The following is a 22,687-nucleotide window of genomic DNA, read 5'->3' as shown; positions in this document are numbered from 1 at the left end:
AGTCGATCACGCCCGATGAAATGTTAACCCTTTGAATGCGTAAGAGCACTTAAAAGTATTAATTTAACGCTACAATTACCGAGGGAACAAAAATAATCGGTTTGCAATTCTTTATAAAAATCGCTCACAAGAGTTTACACGACGATGATTATTGATGTAACAAAGTTATACGACACTTTTTACGCTTTAAATGTGCGTGGACGTTGAATGAAACTAAAATAAAATAAATAACCGTTTCTGCCGTGGCGTAACGTATTTTTTTTCAAAGAAAAACCTGTTATTTCGATCCCTCTGGTGGAAATAAATCACGTTAATTGTCGATAATTCTGATATTAAAACATGCGCGCGAGGACGGCATATTTGGGACCGTAGCGAATCAATCGGTGAAACGAAATCACTTCTTGAAAAATCGGGAAATGCATAGTGCACCGAAGCGAATGCAATTCTCTCTATTAGCTTCTTTAATGGAGGTAATTGAAACATTGAAATGAATATTTAACGGACATGAAAATTATCAAACGCCGGACGTTTATAGTCGGAAAACATTACGAAGAATACACACGTATCACACACGGTTCATGTTCATTTGAAATTAATTTCATCCTATGTCTCCCTTTAATTATCTTCGATCGAGTAAACTAATCTTGCATGTGATACAGCGTGTTGATACGTGTACTCGACGATGACACCACGATTTCACGATGAAAATACTCCGGATCGCCGCGCCGACTCGTTCTACTTTGTTACGAGCGCGTGTAGTCTAGTGTTACTTTCATTATCCTCGCTGAAACACTCGGGAGACACGAATATTGAAAGTACCGGAAGGAGAGCATAAATGTAGGCGCCTTCGGCAGTCGATAGCTGTCGCTCTTGCCGAGGATGCAAGCCGAAGAGATTCGGCGGACGCGCGTATGCACGCCCGCAGCACTCAGAGAATTACTTCGGACTCAGCGGTGTGTCCGTTCATCGATCTCACCCGCCGAATCTCGACGATGATCGCGAATCCGCCGGAGCCTGGCGCGCCGTGAATTCGAATTCCCCGTCGCAGGATTACGTCGCTGGGTTGAGTGCGGGCGCGTCGTACGACTCAATCGCGGGGAATCGATGCGTGACGAGAATCATTTTTAATATCTGGCAACGTCAGCTGCGATCAGCCACAGCCCCCCTCCCCTCCCGGTTCGAACTTTGACCCAGCGCGCGCGCTCTTTCCGGCCTCCCTCTGTCCCTCAGTCGCTCGGCGAATTGCAAATTCTTCGCAAAGAGTTTGTTTCCACGATCCTTTCCCGCGCTTTCCCTTCTTTCCTTTGCGAGACCCTTCTTCCCCGCTTCTCCCTCCCGCCGGCCTCGGGCAAGAGTCCCGTTTGGGGGGACACGCTTTATTCGATATTAAATTCCCGTGACAGGCGGCTTCGCGAGTTCGGCGCATTCGCCGGCCGCTTTGCATAATACGTGCGTACGTCGCGATGTACGCGTTATCTCGATGTTGAGTGAGGACAATTTGTATTTGCGAATATGACCTGAATCGACTCGTCAAGCCGACTCGTTAGCGCTCGTTACTGCAGCGATAACTCCGATAAGAGTCATCCCGCGTCGAGAGGACGCGAGATTATGACTTTTAAACGCAGCCGGGGAAAATCGCGGAGGCGAAGATATTTTTCCACGGTACCTGAAGCTTGTCAGATTCTCCACAGTTCTTCGCTTTTCACGGGAATAATATTGAAATGAAAGAGAAACATTAAATTTCAGATATAAAATTATTGAATATCGTGCGATACATTTCGAAGTCCAACGAAGTCCCGCTTGCCCCGATAAGGGTTGATCGATGTAGAAAAAAATATATTTGTATAATTTTGGTCCTATTCTTTTACCTGAACTGTCTAAAATTTAGGAAGATCGATAAAGATTTTAGTTATATAGAAAGTCAATCTTACATCGCCCGTAAATGACGGAGAGCACAAGCAGAAAAATTGCAATTTGTTAGTTTTCCAGAAGACCCTCCGACAAAATTATAAGTTAAATAGGATCAAACTGGATAGCTTCGGAGTACTAGATTGGCGTGAAATGGAATATCGAGATTTCGGGAAATTCGTAGAGAACGAATTCGGAAAACGCGCCGAGCGATCCCGAGGTGACGGAACAGCAGTCGGCGCAGACAGGACGTACGATGTTTATCGATAACTTTCGCGGAGAACAGTTATACGGGACTGCGGACGTGAAAAGCAATTCCGGAGGATTAAGTGGTCGAGGGAGGGGTGGTTTACGGCGGCGGGCGGCGGGCGGCGGGCGGCGAAATACGGCGGCTGTCCTTCGGTTTTCCCCGCGGACGACACAATTGCCCTCCGGAGAGTGCACGAGCGCGCTTCGTAAAACCGGAAGTAAAGAGCCGTGGCTTGAAATGTCACGGGGCTCATTGTTCATGAACGCGCGCGCGCGCCCAATGGCCCACGGCGCGCCATCAGACCGGAAACGGCGGTCGGTCCCGGCCAACTTCGGCCGCGAAACTTTTGGATTAGAGCGCCCCGTCCGCGTCCGCGCGGAATGCCGGAAATTCGCCGGGGCGGCCGTCGATTTTAGGGCTCGCCGGCGGAGAGATATGGACCCTCGTAAAAGCGGAACGAGGTGCGCGTCGGCGCGTCGGACATTTTCGTCGCGCGGAATCGCACCGTCATCGGACACGCGTATTAATTATAGCGCGGACGATTAGTTTACACGGTCGAGGATAATTAAACGGACATTAGACGAGGTTAGCTTTTAATGAGTGCAATCCCGTAATAACCGCCGACTACGCGCGGCGGTCGCTTCGTCATTTTCACGTCCGTTGAATTTTTGCGGCAATTATCCTATCGCCGTTTCGGCAACATCAGATTCGCGTCTCACCGGAAGGTATCGTAAGCAACGTTCGAGGACGTTGACTCGGCAATTATGTCGCCGGTTGATTCACCGAGACGACGGAAATTGCCGGCGTTGTTTCGCGTCGCGAGCGCTCGCAGTCGGGAGTTTTGCGAGCGAAAATATGAGGTTGGTGCAAAGATAATTGCGGTTTCTGCGTATTGAGTATAAAAACACATGTATTAGTTAAAAATTATATTTATTAATCAAAATAAAGACCATTGGCCTGCATTATACATTTCTCCCAACGGGAACCAAGTTTGTTTATTCCTGCAAGATAGAATTCTGGGAAAGACAACGGTAACTAGAAAAATCGGCGTTAAACTTAAAATGACAAAAACTGCAATTATTTTTGTATCAATCTAATGTTTCTCGAAAATATTGGGCAAATGCACAAAACCGGCCGGGTTTCTCAAACATGTGACTGTCTGGTGCGGCTTCGTATATAGTGACCGTTATAAATATTACAAACGTATAATATACCGAAAATAGAGAGCAATTGTACTCGGTGGAATAATGGTAAGTCGTCCTTAATGAGAAATTATTCAGCCCGCACGTTTTTCTATCACGAAATCCATCAAGACTTTTGCACTCGCCCAATCAGGCGATTTCCACGGTCTTTCGCTTTTCGCGAAGACAGCATCAAAACGTACAGAGTTTATTATAGAGTTTCAGACATAGGAAAACTACGAATTTCATCTAATGCACAGAGGGAATGGCTCCGGCGACCTGACGCCGCCTCGTCGCGGCGGTTTTTGCGCTTAATTGGCGGCTAATTTATGAAAGATTCCCGACCAGGCGGCGGAACAGGCCGAGCGAGCGCGTGCAGCAATTTACGGGCCGTCCATTCGGTGAAATGCGCTCGCGAAACGCGCGATATGTTTACAGTCGACGAGAACATAAATTTATGATTTACGGGGACAAAGAGGAGAGCAGAGGTGCGAGTGTGTGTGTACGGTCGTGCGGGCATGTTACGGTCGCGTGAAAATGTACGCTCGCGCGCGCGTGCGCACGCGCGTTTATGATTCGCGAAACACCTGTTCACGGTCTATAAGAGAACATCTATTTACGGTCGTAGCCGGGTCGACATAAATCCACGGGTAAAAGGTCTCGCGCGCCAGGGTTGAATTAAGACGGAGGGTAGAGACCGGCCCGTCGTCGCCCCAAGCGTCCCCTTTAGCGAGCCGAGCGGCCGATTTAGTTCACACGAAGGCATGCACAATCGAGACGCGAAGCGATCAACGAATGAGTAGCGGCGACGATGAAAAATAGACGTCGCACTCGCACTATTTTCCGATTCTTCGGGGGACTTGCGCGCTCCACTTGGCCGGAAGGGCCGAAGATCGCGCGGCACGGCTCTGCCGGCGCGCGCGCGTGGAGGGTGTGTGTATACGGTAATGTATACGGTATTTGTTACGGTCCACCAGACAAAATACTACTCCACGGACGTAGCGACGAGTTTATGATTTAGGACGGTACGTATGTTTACGGGCCACGAAGAAATGTGTGTGTGTGTATATGTGTGATCCCGATTATACGCTATATGCTAAAAGCATGAGGGGGAGAGGGAGAGACATAATGCCGGCGGTGCGCTCCAACTCGCGCGATAGAGAGAGAGAGAGGTGGGGAAGGGGAGGGAAGGGAGAGAGATGGACGGACAGAGCGGTACTGCACATCGATACTGTTTTATAGCAGATAAACGTCTGAGCGTAATGCAACGACGTAACAAATTCCGTACTTGTCTCGCATTTGCGCCCGCGACATAAATAAGCGCGGCCACGGCGGGCGGAGAGGCAGGGCCGTAATATTTTATACGCGCGCGTGCAGAGGCGGCGCGAGCGGGCGAGAGCACGGCACCGTGTAATTTCTCGAAATTGTATAAAATAAAATTTGTCGGCGCCACGGCGCGCTTTATGAAAATGACTGAATTTACGAAACGCCGGTATGACATGTCTATCTCCTATGAATAATGGAGAACCTGCATTTTCCACGAGAGAGTTCGTTATTCTTCACGCTCCCGCCCCCACGTGTCGTATGCGCTTCGCGTTCCTGTAATTTTCACGATTCTATCCCATTTAATTTTCACAGCGGATTTATTCGCCGTGTAACAAGCCGACGCGCGCGCGCGCGCGCGCGGATTACGGGCTGTTTAGCTTTGACACGTTCGCCGGGGTGCGATCTAAATTCGAGCGCCATTACGAAGCCGCGACGGTGGTCGCAATTGCCCCCCTCCCGTTCCGGCGGTTTCAATATTCCGCGTCGCGCCGTCCGCAGCGTGGCGGACTTTCTTCTTCTTCTTCTTCTTTCCTTTCCTTCTCCTCCGTTGCGAATGCGTTGTTTCGTGCGCTCGTAAATTACCCGCTCGCGGCGGCGGCAGCGACGACGACGACGACGACGACGACTAATCACGTACCGCCAAAGTTGCCGGGCGCGCGGAAAGTTCGGCCCCGCAGCCGCGGCCGTGCGCGCGTGTGAAAATTCCGCGAGGAACGTCCGCCGCCCGCCGGTCCGGAGCGCCGAGTAAATTCCCCTCACGCCGCAACAACTTCTCGCGAGTGAGCGGCTCGGGCTGTATTTTGACGTTTATAAATAATTTCACCCCCGCGGCACACGGCGACCGTCGGCCACGTCGAGGGTGACGTTCGCACGGGCGGAGGGCTAGTTCGCTCTTGTTTCGCGGCTGGTCGAGACTGCGGAAGGAGGTTACGCCGACGGAGAGCGAACGGACCAGTGACCCGGGGGCTGCAGGAGGGCTTCGCGAGGGGCGAAGGGGGCGAAGCTACCCCGAGAACTTTGGCGCGCCGTGGGATCGGATTTGCGACTGGAAAAGTGCGCCAAGCTGGTGGCGCGAGCAAGAACTTGCAGAACTTTTCTCGGCTCTCGGCCGCGAGATCGACGTAGGCGCGTGTGAGGGGAACAGGGGGACAGAGGCCAAACCCGGCCAACGCGACTGGGCTGGGAAGGAGGGAGGGTAGAGGAAACGGGAGCGAGCAATTTTGTTGTGTCACGAAGTTACACGGTGGCCGACGCAGCGCAGCGTTTCCCTGGGACGCCGTCGACTCGGTCGAGTGAAATGTAAAATGGAAAATCGCTCATGCGAGCCGATCTCTCTCCCTCCCCCTTCTCTCTTCAGCCGCCGAGCGCTTGGAGATTCAGACAGGCTGGGCGACGTTCGCGGAGATATTGCTTTTAGGAATTGCTCTCTCCCACGGCTGCCCCGCGATATTTTCGCGCTGCTCCATGATTGGTTTCGAGGAGGGAGAGAAGAGCTCCCGATATCTTTTGATTGAGAACGGGGCGGAAGAGAAAGGTTTGCGACGAAATTAATAATAATTATCCAGCATCGTCCGATTGGGTTGGATCGGTTCGAGCTGGACTCGAATCGCGTATTCGCGGGTCGCGCGGAGTAACCGGCGACTCGCGTGTGACGCCACGGAGGAGGGAGGGGGGGACCACCCTCTAGCCTGCAACTTTCCAAGCTCCCTTAACGTTCGCGATGCGGTGACACATTCAAAGAAAGTATTCTATTCGTAAAGTGATTTTTCCCATGGTCTCATATTTTGAGCGAAATCTTTTGCAGGAAAAGGATTCCTCTTTCGATAAGGCGATTAAAGTGAATCATTCATCTAAGATATATTAGACATTATTTTAACTCCTCTAATTTTCCTCTTATTTCAAGAGGATTTCCTTTTATATCAATTAATTTTCCTCTTATATTTATTTTCCTCTTATATTTTCTTCTTATATATACATTTATATATGTTACTTTTCGCTATACATTATGATAATTTTTTCAAATTTATCTAATGTTGTATGTTTTATAATATATAAAGTAATACAAAGTATAGAATTTTTTCCGGACAGTTTTATAATAATTTTCTTTCCTTTCCCTATAAAGAAACCTGTAACCAGTAAGAATGAATAATAATCCTCTTAAAAGAAGATTAAATAATCTGTGTATAAGAGGAAATTTATATTAAAGTCAATAAGATTTGCATTATACATATAACATATAATTCCTCCAACTTTAAGAATAGCGTGTTTATAATATTTTCCCCTTAATCTTGGAGGAATTCTCTTGAGGCCATATATAAGAGTAAAATTCTCTAAAATATAGATGATTCCACTTGTTCTGAAATTACTTTTTTTGAGGTGCAAACACAAACGCGCACCACCCCATTCTCCCGGCAGCCTCAGATGACCGCCTTCGTCCCGCCGACGATCTCACCCCCAGGACACGCTCCGCTGCTCGATTCCCGGGGGAGCATTCGCCTTGTTTGACCAACGCCACATTCAAATCGCCCGATCGATTGCACCGCAAATAGAAACGTTCCGTTCCGCAGTCGGACGGGCACGGCCAGGACATCGCGTCGACTCGCTACGTACGACGGATCGATAAGTCGTAATTTAATTATTCACACTGACGGCCCGCGCTCCCCGCCCGGCGGACGCCTGCTCCTCCGTCATCCGATCACTGTATTTCGCTTATCGCGGCGAAATTATCCTCGCGCACGCATGCGTACGTGCGCCAGGAAAACGATGAATTATTGAGCGGCCGCCTAACTAACCAGGCTGGTTAGGCGCCTCCAAAAGTAACGGAGTCGATGTCGCTCGGCTCGCTTGGCTCGCGTGTCAAAATGATCAATCCTTCGGAATCGGGGAACTTTGTTTCCTAATTCACCCGGCAAACACGACGAGCCTTTTGCATCGCGGCATTCTCGTGAGCAAGCGCTTCCACCCATCCATCTTTCCTCCCGCCTCTTCATTTGCTCTGCACAGCGCTCGGCAACCGTGAAATGCGCACATCGATAATCCGGGTACGCGCGAGTGGACATAAGAAACCGGCGAACGCCGCGCCGGTTCCGGGCAAGAGCAACAATCGCACGTCGATTGAGTGGCAATCGAGCCTCGACCATCGTATCTCGTCGTGCACATCGATACACGTAATCTAGCGAGTTCAATCAGCCGCAGTTTCGATGCGGACCGTCGTCTCTCGACGTTCGCTTTCGATTTCACGGCGCGATTTCTCTCCCTCCCTCCCTCCCTCCCTCTCACTCATTCTCTCTCTCTCTCTCTCTCTTTCTCCCTTTTTACACACTGCGCGCAAACCTCGCGACACGCTTCACTCCGTATCGCCAATTCTTATCGACTGATGAGGCGCTGATGAGGGCGAGATAAGGGCGGAACGGCGGGCGAAAATGGGCGAGCGGAACGACGAAAAATGATTGATACACCTGGACGGCGATATCGACCGGCCGACCGGGAAGCACCCGCGATGCGAGTGACGCGGTGAGCCGCTCTCCAGACTCATTGCGCGAAACGAAATCGAGAACGCTTTCACGCGGCCGGTCCTCGTGAAATGTTTACGTTTGCACCCCTCTAATTTACGGTAATCGATTGCTGTTTAGTTTGCACGCGGTGCATCACGTAAGTCTAGAGTGCGTCGATTAAAGCGTTGATGAGAAGACGCTCGAGAAGAAGAGAGAAAGAGTGAGAGTGATAGCGAGAGAGAGAGGGAGAGGGAGAGAGAGAGAGAGAGAGAGAGAGAGAGAGAGAGAAAGAGAGAGAGAGAGAAAGGTTTTTCAGCGGGAATGGATAGTCATGAAGTAGAGTCGAGCAACAAAGGACGTAACGGATAATCATTCTTTTCACAGTCTCGACAGAGACTCGACCCAATTCGCGTGCACTTCGAGCATAGACAATAGACGTGCCTCGTGCGATTGGTCATGTGCAGTTTCGTACGACAACGTTTTCATCATCGCGGCCCGTGTGCGATGAGAGCCGATACCACCTCTCCTCTCTCGGTTTCGGATTCCTCGATTTAATTAATCCAGGCGCGCGCGCTCGCGCGGGGTTCTTTTGACGCAGGCTCGCGGGCGCTAACTGAACGCGCGGGTTAACTGAAAATCCACAGGTTGCTTTTTAATTAGGACATGTAATAATTAATCCGATGCAAATGCTGAAACGTTACCCGCCGCCGGCGTAAGACCGGCTATTAACGTCGCGATTAACGTCGATTTTTCTCGCCGTCTCGCACGTCGATACACATTTTTTATGTCGCGCGCGTGTACGTGTGTTGGTGAAACTCGCCCGTATTTTAATCCGTCATAATTACGACCGCTAGTAGACACTTTTACCGACAGACACGTTGCCCCAGCCGCTTTCGTCTCATTGCCTTCATCATCGCCGCTTTTCATCTTTGCACTGAGGCGCGGCAGTTTTCAGCTCCGTTCGATTCCACTCCTGCCGGTCGCGAACAAGCTTCTGCACGGTTCTCTTTTACGACTCCGAGCGGAGCCGCCGCAACATGGATTAAACACGCTTAGCTGTAAGATTAATTACTATTTTCGCGCCTTTTTCTCCCTCCCTGAATCTCCCTCGCCTCTGTGCCGCCACTTCCTCGGCCCATTCCGCTGCCGACCGTCTATCAATCTACTTTCTCTCTCTCTCTCTCTCTCTCTCTCTCTCTCTCTCTCTCTCTCTCTTTCTTTTTCTCTCTCCTTCCTCCTCTTCCCACACATTTCACTTCCGAACTTTATATCGTTTCCAATCACCAGATCCCGAGAGATTCCGGGAGAGGCGGTGACGGGTTAATAGCGATTCCTGGTCGGCACCGCCTTTCCCTCACTGCCTTCTTATCGTACTATTATAATCCGTCGGCTTATAACTTTCCTTGCGGCCAGAGCGACGGTTATGCCGCCGTTAGCAGGAGTTTTTTGAACGTCACCCGTAAGGGAACGCGGAAAGGAGAGAGAAAACAGAGAAATAAAGAGAGAAAGAGAGAGAGAAAGAGAGAGAGAGAGAGAGAGAGCAGAGGAAAGGGAGACGCCGCGAAGAATGAGGAATGAATCTTCAGACAACTGCAAGGTCGGAATCCTTATGGAGGGACTTTAACGGAGAATCCTCCCGGAGGGATTTTAACGAGTTCGCGATAACGCTCGCTCCGATAAGAATGAGAGAGAGAGAGAGAGAGAGAGAGAGAGAGGGTGAGCGGAGAGAGAGAGAGACGAGCGGAGAGACCCGGGGTGCCGCTCTTCTTGCCTCTCGCCGCGCAGAATAAAAAGCGTGCCTTTCCTTCATTTTGACTTGCGAGGGATTATCCGCGGAATTCGCGGCCGTCCTTCCCCGGGTAACCCGCATGATTTTTACGCGTTATATTTCGAGAGAGCGCGAGCGAGAGAGAAAGCAGGAAGAAGAGAGAGAGAGAGAGAGAGAGAGAGAGAGAGAGAGAGAGAGAGAGAGAGAGAGAGAGCAAGAGAGAATAAGGAGGAAAGAAGGGAGGGAGGGAGGACGATCGATGAGTTCGCGTGATTCGCGAGCGCTTTTCTTGCAACGTCTGAATTTACCTGGAGCGGCCCTGATTTTAGACTTACGCGAGAATTACGGTGTCGTTCACTTCGCTTCGAACGTACTTAAATATTACCGCTCTTCGGCGTCTCTCCCCTCTCCCTCTCCCTTTCCCTCTCCTTCTTTCTGTTCCTCCTTCTTCCCGGCCATATTGGATTAATTATTACCGGGAATCGGGAACCTAAGGGGATTTTCTTTCAGCCGGAGGTAAGTGCGGCGCGCGCTCGCGTGACAAAAAGAGCATCGAGCGAGTGACTGCGCGCTGCTACGCGGCTGTGCTGTGCTCGCCGTAAATTAGTCGCGGTCGCCGCTTCGAACTTTTATTACAGCCTCGTACTTTTCGGAACTTGCCTCGACAGGCCGCGGCGCCGTTCGAGCGCTTTTCTTCATGAGCTGAGGACAAGCCGATTTCAAATTGAATTATGCTCCTGCTCCCTCTCCCTTCTTATCGTCCCTTACGCCCCTTCCAGGCGAATCTCACGCGTCATTCATATCCATCGGAATCGGAATCGGTCGTCCCGTTATCTCGCGAGATGACAAAATAAACTTAAGATCGAGGGATTGAGTGAGTGAGTTTTAGAGAAGAAGCAGACAGAGAGAGAGAGAGAGACAGAGAGAGAGAGAGGGGGGGAAATAGAGAGAGACAGAATGACGTCTCCGAGAGGATACCTCGTTTGCGTCTTATTATTCGCTGATCCTCCGATAAAAGGGAGAAACGGAACGGCGGCCTTGTTCCTCCTCTCACTCCCTCCAGCCCGCTCGCGAGGCTCTCTCGCTTTTTCCGTCTTTACGATAAATAAACGGATCGTAACTCCAATTGTGTAATGATCGTTCCGAGAAAATGCTCCGGCGAGTTGAAAAAGCGAATGAATTGACCTGACTGGGAGGTGAGGGAGGGTGGCGGGGAGGGAGAGGAACAGTGAGCCGTTGTGAAGAAGGGAATAGAGTTTTATGTGCTGTTTCTTGTAGCTGCGAGGTCCTATTAATCAGATACAGGATATAAACTGTAAAACGAACGAGCGCGGATGAATTGGGCGGAGGATGTAAATCTTGCGAGGATGAGTTACTCTATAACTCTTTCTCTCCCTCCCTTCTTCCCTCTTGCTCTCTCACTCTCTCTCTCTCTCTCTCTCTCTCTCTCTCTCTTTCTTTCTTTCTTTGCTGACGTACAGGATGTTGATAGAACGTAAAAAGGAAAAGAACGCAAGATAAGAATCTGTTCGATATCTTTATCTTGAGAAGATTATAATCTCTTTCGCTTCGACGTTTACATCGTGAGAGAGAGAGAAAGAGAGAGAGAGAGAGAGAGAGAGAGAGAGAGAGAGAGAGAGAGAGAGAGAGAAGGGGGGAGAAGGAGGTAGAAATTCGCGGAATATTAAGAATTAAAAGTTCGGAATAAGTGTGTGAGAATATAAAAGCGGGGAGAGGAAGCGGAAGACCATCGAATTATACGGTCGGTCGAAAGCGAAACGAACAGAACTCAACCGACTTCGGTGAACGAAACGAAACGGAACTTCGAAATATACGTCCGAGTGTGTATTCCCGTAATGCCGGCCGCTCCCTCCTCGAAACGCGAAGCGAGTGGATCGGATCGCCGTCGCGCACGCGACGATACTCGTTCGATACTCCATGCCGACCGTAATAAAGTGAAATCGAAATCTTTTATAGATTCACGGCGCTCTCATCAAGCGGAATAGTCCTACTAAAATTGGCCGAGGTATCCCGGGCGTAGATTCGCAGCCTCGCGATCATAAATCCAGATATCAGCATACATTCCCCGGCCCGATCTAATCCGACGTCGTATAATCTCGGACAGATAACGAATCGCGCGCTTTCATTTTCCGATAAAACGTAACACGCGCCGCGTTCTGCTCTTCGACGCGCTCAGCGGGTGCGATTGTCACGCTCGGTGTGTGATTGCATTACACGCTCAATTAACGGCCGGGTTCGTTATTTAAACTTTGCGGTATGTCGACCGTAGCTGACAACTCCTCACTTTTCTCACTTTTCCCGAATCGAAATTTTGGTCTTGTATTTCACATCTGAACCCCGTTCAACGTTTATAAATTATAGTGGGCTGATAAAAATTTGGTTCCTAAAGAAACGGAAGTCTTGTACCTTTCAATAGCAGAAAACGCACAATTTGCTATTTATAAGTATTAAAGATCGCGCTTAATATTTTTTGCCTGTGACTAGGATGTGTGATTCGGCTAAGAATGTAAATAATGTCCACGTAAATGATTATAATTTTATTTATCGGTGAAGTTCACACACACCCGGATCGTTTTAGGAATAGGGAATAAATGTTGTATCAAATTTCCGGTCAACAACCGAAGCCATTGGTGGTTTCCTATCGATTTTACTCGCTAGAATTGCACCCTGTGGGAAGAGAGATATTATTTTTGGATCAGCTCAGCGAGATACTTGTGCGAGGTATTTCTCTCTCTCAGGCGTTAAAGACGCCCATAGCACACAAAAAGAGGAGTTTACGACTTTCTCGCGCAGCGAGACCGTCGAAATGACAAAACTGGCCAAACTGGATCCTACTTATACCTAAAATTCGACCAAAAATTGCACTCGAGTACGTTCAAATTTCATGCGAACTCTAACGTGGCACGGCGGAATTAAACTATATGGACAAGATCCAAAGTCTATGTGCATTCTAACGAAGAATGGCGGAAACAAAGTATGGCAAATGCTTGAAAGTCGGAATTCCTGAAATTCTTTATCAAAAACCTTACCGACAAATAATTAATCGTCACATTAGTGCGTTCGATCGAGAGAAGAGCAGAGCCCCTTCAGATAGAAGCTAATAAAATGATTGATATCTCTGAATAATCTTACATATTTCGCGTTCGACACAAGCTTTAATAAAGCGCTTTATATATCTTCAACAAATTTTGCATAATATTTCGCCTTTGATTACACAGCAATTTTTATGCGTTCCAGAATATAAGCAGAAGACGCAACATACAAAAGCGCTTCGCAGACGAGTGCTCTCGCGATCATCTTCTCTCTATTGTTAAGTTCGTTCTACATGACCACTTCACGCAGAAAGGGTTGAACAATTTCACGACGACATCACGACGGAAGAGTATCATATCGTCGTTCGATCCTCGTTGCGCGCGTTTCCTCGGCGAACGTCATGCAAGCAGCGCCGCGCGTGTATCGAACGTGCGAGCCGACCTCCTATTGAATTACAAAACACGACGGTGAAGCAAAGTTGACGATGGAGGAAGCGATTTCGGCTCGATTACGAGGAGCCTCGGCTACGAGGAAGTCTCGGCTATGGCGGCGGCGGCGGCGGCGGCTGGCGAGCGATCGAATCAGCGATCGAAAAGACGGCGGCGCGTCGAGTCGGCGAGCTCACAGTTTATTTCAATTATTTAAATCCGCGCCCTCTCTCCGCCCTTCGGGATTGGTTTAATTCAGTTCGACGCGCGGTAAGGGAGCACCACGGAATTCCGTCTACGTGATCAGCCTTCCGCTTCACCGACCGACCGACCGACCGAACGACCGACCGAGCGCCACCCCCGTCTACTCGTCGCTACCTCTTTCTCTTCCTCCCCAACCCCTCGTCGAGCGTTGCACGCGGAACGATTTTCCGCAGGATATTCCGCGGTGGGTATATACGGTAGACGTGCACCGCCGCCCTCTCGAACCCTTTAGCCCGTCCTGCGTTTTCACAACCCTCCAAACGTAGATAACGCGACTACACAGGTGGGACACCTCCTACACCCTCACTTTATTCGTCCGCCGTATCCTCATCCCACCCCCGTCCTCTTTCACGTCCACGGTGCTCTCCTCTCATTCTTTGAATTCATGTCCCACTGCACTGCATCCTATCCCCTTGACTACTACTCGGCGGCGCAACCCCCAACCCCCCCCCCGGCCATTTTAGCTCGTGCGGGAGTGAGCGAACGAGCGAGCGAGTCTCTCGCTGGCAGAGCGGGCGATGGGGTGCTTTTCCGGCACGACGTTCACGAATTCGCATGCTCAGCCGCGGCACACCGCCGCGAAATCGAAATTCTTGTTCTTTCGGGCGCAGTCGATTGTCCCTGTGCGTGTGTATGTGTGTGTGTATATGTGCGCGCGAGCGCGAGTTTCAGCGGCTGCGGCGGCAGATAAGCCGGGCTGAAACGTCGACTTGACCGACCGACCGAACCGGACATTATCCGCAATGCGCGCCGCGCCGTGCGGATTTTCGCTGCCGACGTGCAGCTTTTCTCAATCGTGCGACACGAGACGCACTCTCGTGTAATTCCACGCGGTCGGGCGTCGTGCGCCACTTCTGAATTCGAGATTAATTCCGCGAAGGCGAAACTTGCGAGCGTCCTGTTTTCTCTTTTTGGATTTTTGCGCTTTTTCCGGTGGGCCGATCTATAAGTAATTTTGATCTCAGTCAGGGCACGGCAGGTCGAGCAAAGGCACGGTTGTCGTATCAGCTGAAAGACGGGATTATAAAGATCGAATGGAGCGCAAGGTGTGTAACAAACGGAGCGATATTAGTTGCGGAATAATCTATGGTAAATGGGGAGTCAATACATCGCGACAGAAAAAAGTGAAATCAAGTTCGTCAAACGTGCGTTAGAAACGGAAACTTTCCGAATGTAATAAATGATTCGGCGTATTTGGAAATGTATGTTGAGTTAACTGTCATTAACACTGACGCTAACACAGCGTGGACGCGGTTCGATCGGAGAAACGCACGTTAGCTATTCAATAAAACACAGCAATAATGAGAGATAACAAAAGATAAAAATTTGTTGTTTTATTGACCCATCATGATCCCACTATTTATCTGTGTTAAATTATTTATTAATATTTATTTACCGCACATATATCTCATCTGCAGTTGAGCAAATTAAATAATTAATATATTATTCATTGAAACCGAAAAAGGATTAAATGCAGGTAGAATATTGAAATAATCAAATACCTGCGTAATTAAATAAATTACGAGATAAATCTTTTTGTAATTCGTAATACGAAGAAAACGGTAGAAAATAACCGTTACTAAATCAACTAATTAGCTTAGCGATTAAATTAACGTCAAAAAATAATATAATACTGCACTTCGGGAGTTTACATCGAGATGCTAATTTTCTGCAGATGCTAATTTTCATCGTTGTACTTCGCTTCGTTTCACTACCGTTTGCGAGAAAAAGCTTAAAAAGAGAGAAAACAAAGAGAGAGAGAGAGAGAGAGAGAGAGAGAGAGAGAAAGAGGAAGAGAGAGAGAGAGAGAGAGAGAGAAGAGAAAGAAAGATGCACGATATAAAACGCATCAAACAGTTTGTAAATTACCACTCGTTCAATATTATGAATTGTTGGTGAAGCATGAGTTGATAAAAATTCTATTTCACGGTAGGTGTGAATAGAAATGTTAATTGCGTCGTCGCGCGCCGAGAAAAAACGCGAATATCTGTCTTGGAGTCGAAAGAGCAAAACAGAGGAACGTACAAGGCGATTTCGTTCGCGCAACGTGGAACATTTTTTCATTAAATCTGTTTGCACAACTGATATATGACGCACCGTTATATATAATACTTCCACGGGAGTAGAAGCTACAGATTTGGCTCGTCAAGGCGACGTGCAGCAACTAATCCCTTTCATACTTTACTCTTTCATATTCTTTCTCTCTCTCTCTCCCTCTCTCTCTCTCTTTTTCTCTCGTTCTGATTTACATATTTCTTCCGCTCAGTCGTTATTAAATTTTCGCCCTTCATTCACTATTCATCATTGAATTTAATAAAGCCGTGAAATCCCCCCGTAGTGTGTATTTTGGCTTCCATATTTGTTTTTTTATCACCGGCTTTAAAAGATGTTATACTTGTTCTTTCCGTTTAATCCCTTTCTCTGCGTTCTTGTCTCTTCTTTTCTTATTGCCCGCCGTCTTTTTCTCCACATCATCGTTCGCGTCTGTGAGAGAATTTAATTTTTTTTCTACTTTTTAAGAAACACTACATAATTTATAAGCGATATATTCCAGACGCGGCAACGTAGAGCACACAGGAAAATTATGTACGTCAAGCACGCGCGAAAATAACGTAGGCATTGAAATAAAAATAATTGCTTGCATTGGCTATAATCGTTTGAATAGACGCATTAAAATAGCCTGGACATGATGCATTTATTTCAGCATGTCCATATTGTAGACGGAAAAAAGAATTGAACCTTGGTATAGAATTGAAATCTGATTATATAACAATCAGAGATTATTTGGTAAAATATAAATAATTCATAATTTTGATTATCAGTCAAGTTTGATTACATGTATTTTCTGGTCGAAATAACCAGTAATGATGGATGATTTCTTAGAAAAAAATCAATTTCTCAAAAATCGATCTAAAAATATCGTGCGCAATGTGAGCACATTATTTAAACATATTTCATCAGAGCTTCACGCGAAAACCGGTTCTTCATCTGGTATTCATCGCTTCTCCATTTTTTATGAATATGCATTGATGATCTTGAGAAAATCGCAAAATACTGATATCGCGTTCCTCTTTTTTCTAATCCCAGCGATTGAATATGTACTCGATGGTAATTAAAAATTCGGCAGCTTTAGACACTTACTTTGATCGCGCGTTTAAGCTATACATTTTTTCATTTACTTTCGCGACTGTCAAATAATTCCACGCAGAGGAGGAAGGAGACCGCTCGAATTGTGTTCTATTAATCTTTAGCTTTAATTTCCACTTTGGCTCGTGTTAATATAATGCCCGGTTATTAAATTACGAAGGGAACTATTAGTCCAGCCTGATTCGGGGTTAACCTATCGGGCACGGTTCGCTTATCCCGAGTCAGACTCCATAGGGGGTTTAATCGAGTTAATTAACCTACTTTTTTTCGTGAGTGAGAATATAATCATGAGGCACCGGCAGACCGCGGGAGTACACGGAAGTGACAAAATATTTGTCATATCGGGCGTGCCTTATTCTATTGTTTAATTTACTGGCCAACCACGCCAAGGAATTATGTCGCGACAAGCTAATGCATATCCAGTAATAAAGAAACATTGGTTTGCTTCGAGCGAATCCGTCGTGTGAAACGCCGCGTATTACCTGGAAAGAGGGAGACGGAAAGCGGACGAGCGACTTGCGGAGGAGCGAACGGGGATGCTTGCCGAGAATGTCGATTATTAAATGGTGCACGTACGATAAACTCGTCGAGTTCATCGGGGACGTTCGTACATTATGCTGCGCCATATATTTTATATTTAATTTTCCCACATTATTTGTCGCTTTTCGTTATGTGACATTGCTCATTAATTCTGCCTGCTACGTGAGTTTTTCCCAAAATAATTTGGCGATAGTACACACACAGTATTTAGTTATTCCTAATTTGGTAATAAATAACGTGCGACGGCTGAAACTTTTCGCAAGTTATTCAGAGCAATGTTCTTGACAATATATGTCAAGGTTATTGAAATCGGTGAGATCGCCACTAATATTAATATTTATGCATTTAATAATACTATTATTAATATCTTTTTTGTCGATGAAATTGTATCAGAATGCTGGCAGAGAGCTGTCACCAGGATAGCCAGGACCAGGATTCTGGATCAGCAAGCTAGGACGTGGAGGATGCAAGATGGCGGGACGCGACCAGCAATACATCATATATTTCTAGATGCAAGCGGCACGGAAATATCGTGACATCAATAAATAATAGATATGTATTTCGCATGTCTGTATATTTTTCCAACGCCACAAATAAATAATACGGAGAGATTATAAAGAAAGAAAGTTTATTATTTTGTCGATTTATTAATTTATGAATTCGTTAATTTATTAATTCATCGATTATATATATCGACTCATTAATTATATTCGTCTATTAATTTTTGCTAAATTATTTAATATTTGCTTATCGCACATATTTGATTTGCAATTAAGTCAGTCAGGTTCATAATAATATATTACTTATTGGAACTAAGAAAAAGTAAATGCAGATAAAATATTAAGATAATCAAACACATTGAGTTCTTTTGAGGTGATTCCTTTTTTAAAGACAATTCGATGTAGAGAAAATTTTGCCATTATTTATGTGTCAAAATAAAATCTATACAGCATTTTTCAAGTTTGACGGAATTTATGTTACGAATTAATGTGGGAGTAAAATTTCGATTCGGTATTCGAACCTGGATCAAAATTTAAAGTGAATTGTTAAACTCGCAAGTGTGCTTAACTCCTCTTCTCACTCCGTCTTGATTCTCTAAATTTTATTGTAATATTTGACGCCCATAACATATAGCAACAAAGAGACGACGAAAGAGAAAAGTCTGTTATATTATTGGCCCGTTATAATCCCTCTATTTACCTGTATTCAGTTATTTAATATTCGTTTATCGCGCGTATCCTATCTGCAGTTGAGCGAATTAAATAATTAATACATTGTTCATTGAGACCGTAAAAAGATTAAATGCAGGCGCGGGCAATATATCGAGATATAATCAAATGTTAAATAATTACGGGATAAATCCTTCCGTAATCCTTAACACGTAGGAAACAGCAGAGAATAACAATTATTGCCGAATCAACCAATGATTTAGCGACAAAATTAACATCGGACAGCAGCTTGCACAATATCTGTACCTCGGGATTTTCCATCCGAGACGCTGATTTTCCACGGAGGTGCTGGATTTTTCGTCGTTGTCGCTCGCTTCGCTCCGTCTCGCTATCGTGTACTTAAAAGAAAAACAGGGAGGGAAAACAGAAAGCGAGAGAGAGAGAGACAGAGAGAGAGAGAGAGAGAAGAGAGGAAGGGGAGAAAGAATGTACGAGAGGGTGTTCCAAGTTCGCCGCGAGATCGATGGGCCCTCGGAAGCGGTGCCAATCATTGTGCCCGGCGTTTTCTCTCACCGCGCCGCGCGTTCCGATACACGAGAATTCCGTGTGTTGTGCATTCGTGGCGCACGTACGTGAGCAACATACCTATTACCACTGATCCAAGAAGTCGTTCGACAGCGAACCGGAGTCACGCGATTTACGACGGGAACAACGTTGAATTAGTTGGCGAATATCGTAGCATTCCGCTCACGCCGTTTACGGATCTGCCGATCGACCGCGTGACTGTAACGTGTGCATTGCGTAACCGGCGACCCGGTGCGCGCGGACTTTTTTTTTCTTTCTCTCTCTCTCTCTCTCTCTCTCTCTTTCTCTTCTTCTTCCTTTTCCTTCACCATTCCTTTTCGGTAACGGACGAGAAACCTGACTAGCAAGCGAGAGAACGAACGAGCGGGCGCGCATGCAAGCATTTTTTATATATTTAGTCCCGTAACTTCGAGGTCTCTTTCGTGACGCGAGGAAAATCGAGTCGTTAATAAAACAATGTTCTCTACCGTATCGTCACCGGTAGCAAACATTTCAAATTCTCGCTTGTTACCCTCCGCTCTCTTGTTTTATATAAACGAACACATTGGGATTATTCAGATATACAGGCTGCCCGACTGCAGCGTTGGGCGGCACCGATCAATCGAAAAATTTTGCTTGACTGAAATGATGAAAATTAGCATCGAGTAAATCGCGATTGCGCATAGTAATTGTTACAGTCGATTACTTTCATTCGATTCACCGTACGCTGCTTAAATAATTAATTTCACCAATCCCGATTAAATTATTTGCAATTACATACATGACGACTGATTATTTTAGTCAACTAAGGTTTCCAACGATTAATATCCAACACGGTCAACCGTCGTGAGCACGCAGATTAAGTCAAACTCGACGAAAAAGTTTCATTTTAGGAACAAGCACGTGAGCGTTTGAATTATTAATTAAAGAAAACGTTATCCTGTATACATCATCAGACGCTCCGCATGCAGGTTTATTAACCCTTTGTTGCACGTTTCTTTCTAAATAATATAATTCCGTGAAATTTGTTACTCGGGGGTTTTTAGGGTCGCTGCATACAAATCCGGTGTGAAAAATACATAAATACATAAATACATAAAATTCAAGATAACGGATCCAATGTGGCGGACGAAATTTTCAAAATCAGCCGAATTCGCTTGAAATTTGTTATTTAAGGGTTTTCGAGATTGCTAATTACAAATTTGTTATCAAAAAGAGCAAGTTAAAGATCTTCGATCAATTATAGAATATCTGCGGTATAAAAAACCCAATCAATAGCCATTTTCAAATTGAATTGTTTCATATCTACAATTATGTTCGACATATGAGATCCGTGATTCTGAATTATATATTTTTCACACCGGATTTATATTCAGCGACCCCAAAAACTCCTAGATAATGATTCTGAAGTATATATCATTAGTTAAAATTTCATATAAACGAATTTAATCTCTGAAAACGACAGTTTTGTTCAATATATGCTTATTAATAACAATTATTTGAAATGACTTTAAAAATGAATGTATTAGAGGCACATTTTAATAACCTAACAATACCAAATATGCTGAAGAAATATGTGAAAAATTTAAATTATTGGAAAAACAAGCTCGGATGATAGTGGCCATTATGCAGCAAAAGGTTAAAAAGCTGCTTTATTAAAGAGGAGAGACTACAAGAGATTCGATACACGCTGCGTTGAATCTATCTAGACGTAAATTATTCTAAAAAATGCAGGAATTTTTAACGACCCGAGGACAATATCGAACGCGGCTGCAACGGAACCTGCAACTCGCGGTGAGACCGGAGTTCCCGCCATTTCCGTTCCAGGAGGAAACGACGCAGACTCGGCGCGACACACCCACACACACATGCACGCGGGATACGTAACACCGACCGCGAAGATCAGACTCGCGGAAGGGTTAAGTTAACGCCGACCAGGAGTGCGCGTTGTCTGCGCAACGACTACTAAGCTGTCGCCGGGACGTGTCCGTCGCACACCCCGATCACGTGTACCATTCTCGGTTCCTCCCGGGCGTCTCTGACAAGTTCTGAACTCAGCTTAACAGCGAGAGTTTTATACCCCGAAACGTAAAACGTATTACGGGGTTCAGAAGTTTCCGCTTGCAGTACGAAGTTCCGGTCTTGTTAACTTGCCCTCTCTCTCTCTCTCTCTCTCTCTCTCTCTCTCTCTCCCTCTCTCTCTCTCTCTCTCTTTCTCTCTTTTAGCTGGCTCTTGCAGCCTCCGTCTCCTTCCCTAAGCCGAGAGTACGTAAGCCTTTTTAATGACGGGAACGGGCGGGAGATATTCATGCGGGAGACGTGGCGCGTTTTCGCAAGAGAGGGATCTTCATTATTTCGCCGACAGTTTAGGGTGCGAGCTCGCGAGAGCTCCCGGCGACGTGAAGGCGGGAGCGGCGGGGGCGGCTGGAAGTCGCGGAACTACGATTATGCCTGAACGTTTCTCGGAACGTGATCGGCAGGCGGTGAAACTGCGCCGGGGTTGAGAGCGCTATTAACGGTGCTTCTCGCGAATGTTCTGATTTATCGTTCAACTTTCTCTGACGACAATACCTTGGCGCCGCGTATACGTCGGATGTTTCCAAGAGAGTGAAAAATACCTCCCCTTCCTTTGTACTATCGCTGCTCCCGGAACCCGGATAATTCGCTGCCTTTCGCGTTGCCTTTCGCGCGCGCGGGACATGCATTTTGCGACTCGAGTAGCTTCGCTCGGCGTTTTAACGCGTCGTTGCGTCGACGGTGAATTCGCGGCGGTATCGAAGCCGGGTCAAGGGTGAAGCGCGCGGTTTTTGACGTGTGTGGACACAGGGGTGAGGGGAGGGGGGAGGAGGCGCGAGCGCTTCAGATTTCCAGTTCGACGGACAAATGCGCCGAATATTCTCGTACGAATTGATGCTCACGACGGCGGATCGATAAATAATCAATCGGTGACTATCATGCCGGCGAATCGACCAAATCGTCGCGTCAAAAACACGGGACGGCGGAGGTATGGCTGGCCGATGGCGACAGCTGCCAACAACGCGTGCAATTTTACGTATCGCGAGCATATCGGTCGGCGCGCCGTATCGCAATGTTTTTCGCCATATAAAAAATACACCGACATTGTCCGGCGCGATACGGCAATCTGCGAAAGCGTCAAATCCATCATCGGCCGTCTGGCGGGTATTACCAGTGACATACTAACAAATATCAAAGGAACAGTCGACTGGTTTCATGGCGTTACAGTGCCTTCGACAAATATTATCGCGCGTGCGTACGCGACGTTGATTAATGCGACGTATCGATGGGATGGCAGGTGGGAATCTACATTTGCAGCAGTGCTGAGTGATCTTGATTTGATTTGCAGGAAATCGAAAACCTTTCTCCTCCAAAAATCGATTCTTGTTCTCGTTCGATTACTGCGATCGATTCAATTCTCTGTTCGATAAAAAGAAAAAGATCAATTTTCTGCAAATTGAACGTGCGCCCCAAGATTTACCGAGCGGTTTCCTCAGAAATCCGGAGACTTCTCCTCACCGATTTTAATAATTTAATAATTTCGCAATTAACGTTTGAATAATTTTCGGTAAAATATAC

At 46.7% G+C, this 22,687-nt stretch overlaps 1 protein-coding gene across 1 annotated transcript in view; it reads right to left on the bottom strand.

Moving 5' to 3' along the window:
- LOC109504216 (uncharacterized) overlaps positions 1 to 22,687 on the bottom strand; it is a gene marked incomplete at its 3' end in the record, with an annotated part of 514,465 nt that overhangs the window by 87,585 nt on the left and 404,193 nt on the right. The window lies entirely within an intron of this gene.

The sequence above is a fragment of the Harpegnathos saltator genome, unplaced genomic scaffold (genome assembly GCF_003227715.2).
Source record: "Harpegnathos saltator strain DR-91 unplaced genomic scaffold, Hsal_v8.6 scaffold210, whole genome shotgun sequence".
Classification (NCBI taxonomy): Eukaryota; Metazoa; Arthropoda; class Insecta; order Hymenoptera; family Formicidae; genus Harpegnathos; species Harpegnathos saltator.
The sequence above is the reverse complement of the archived record's forward strand: the minus strand, read 5'-3'. Positions and strand labels throughout refer to the sequence as shown.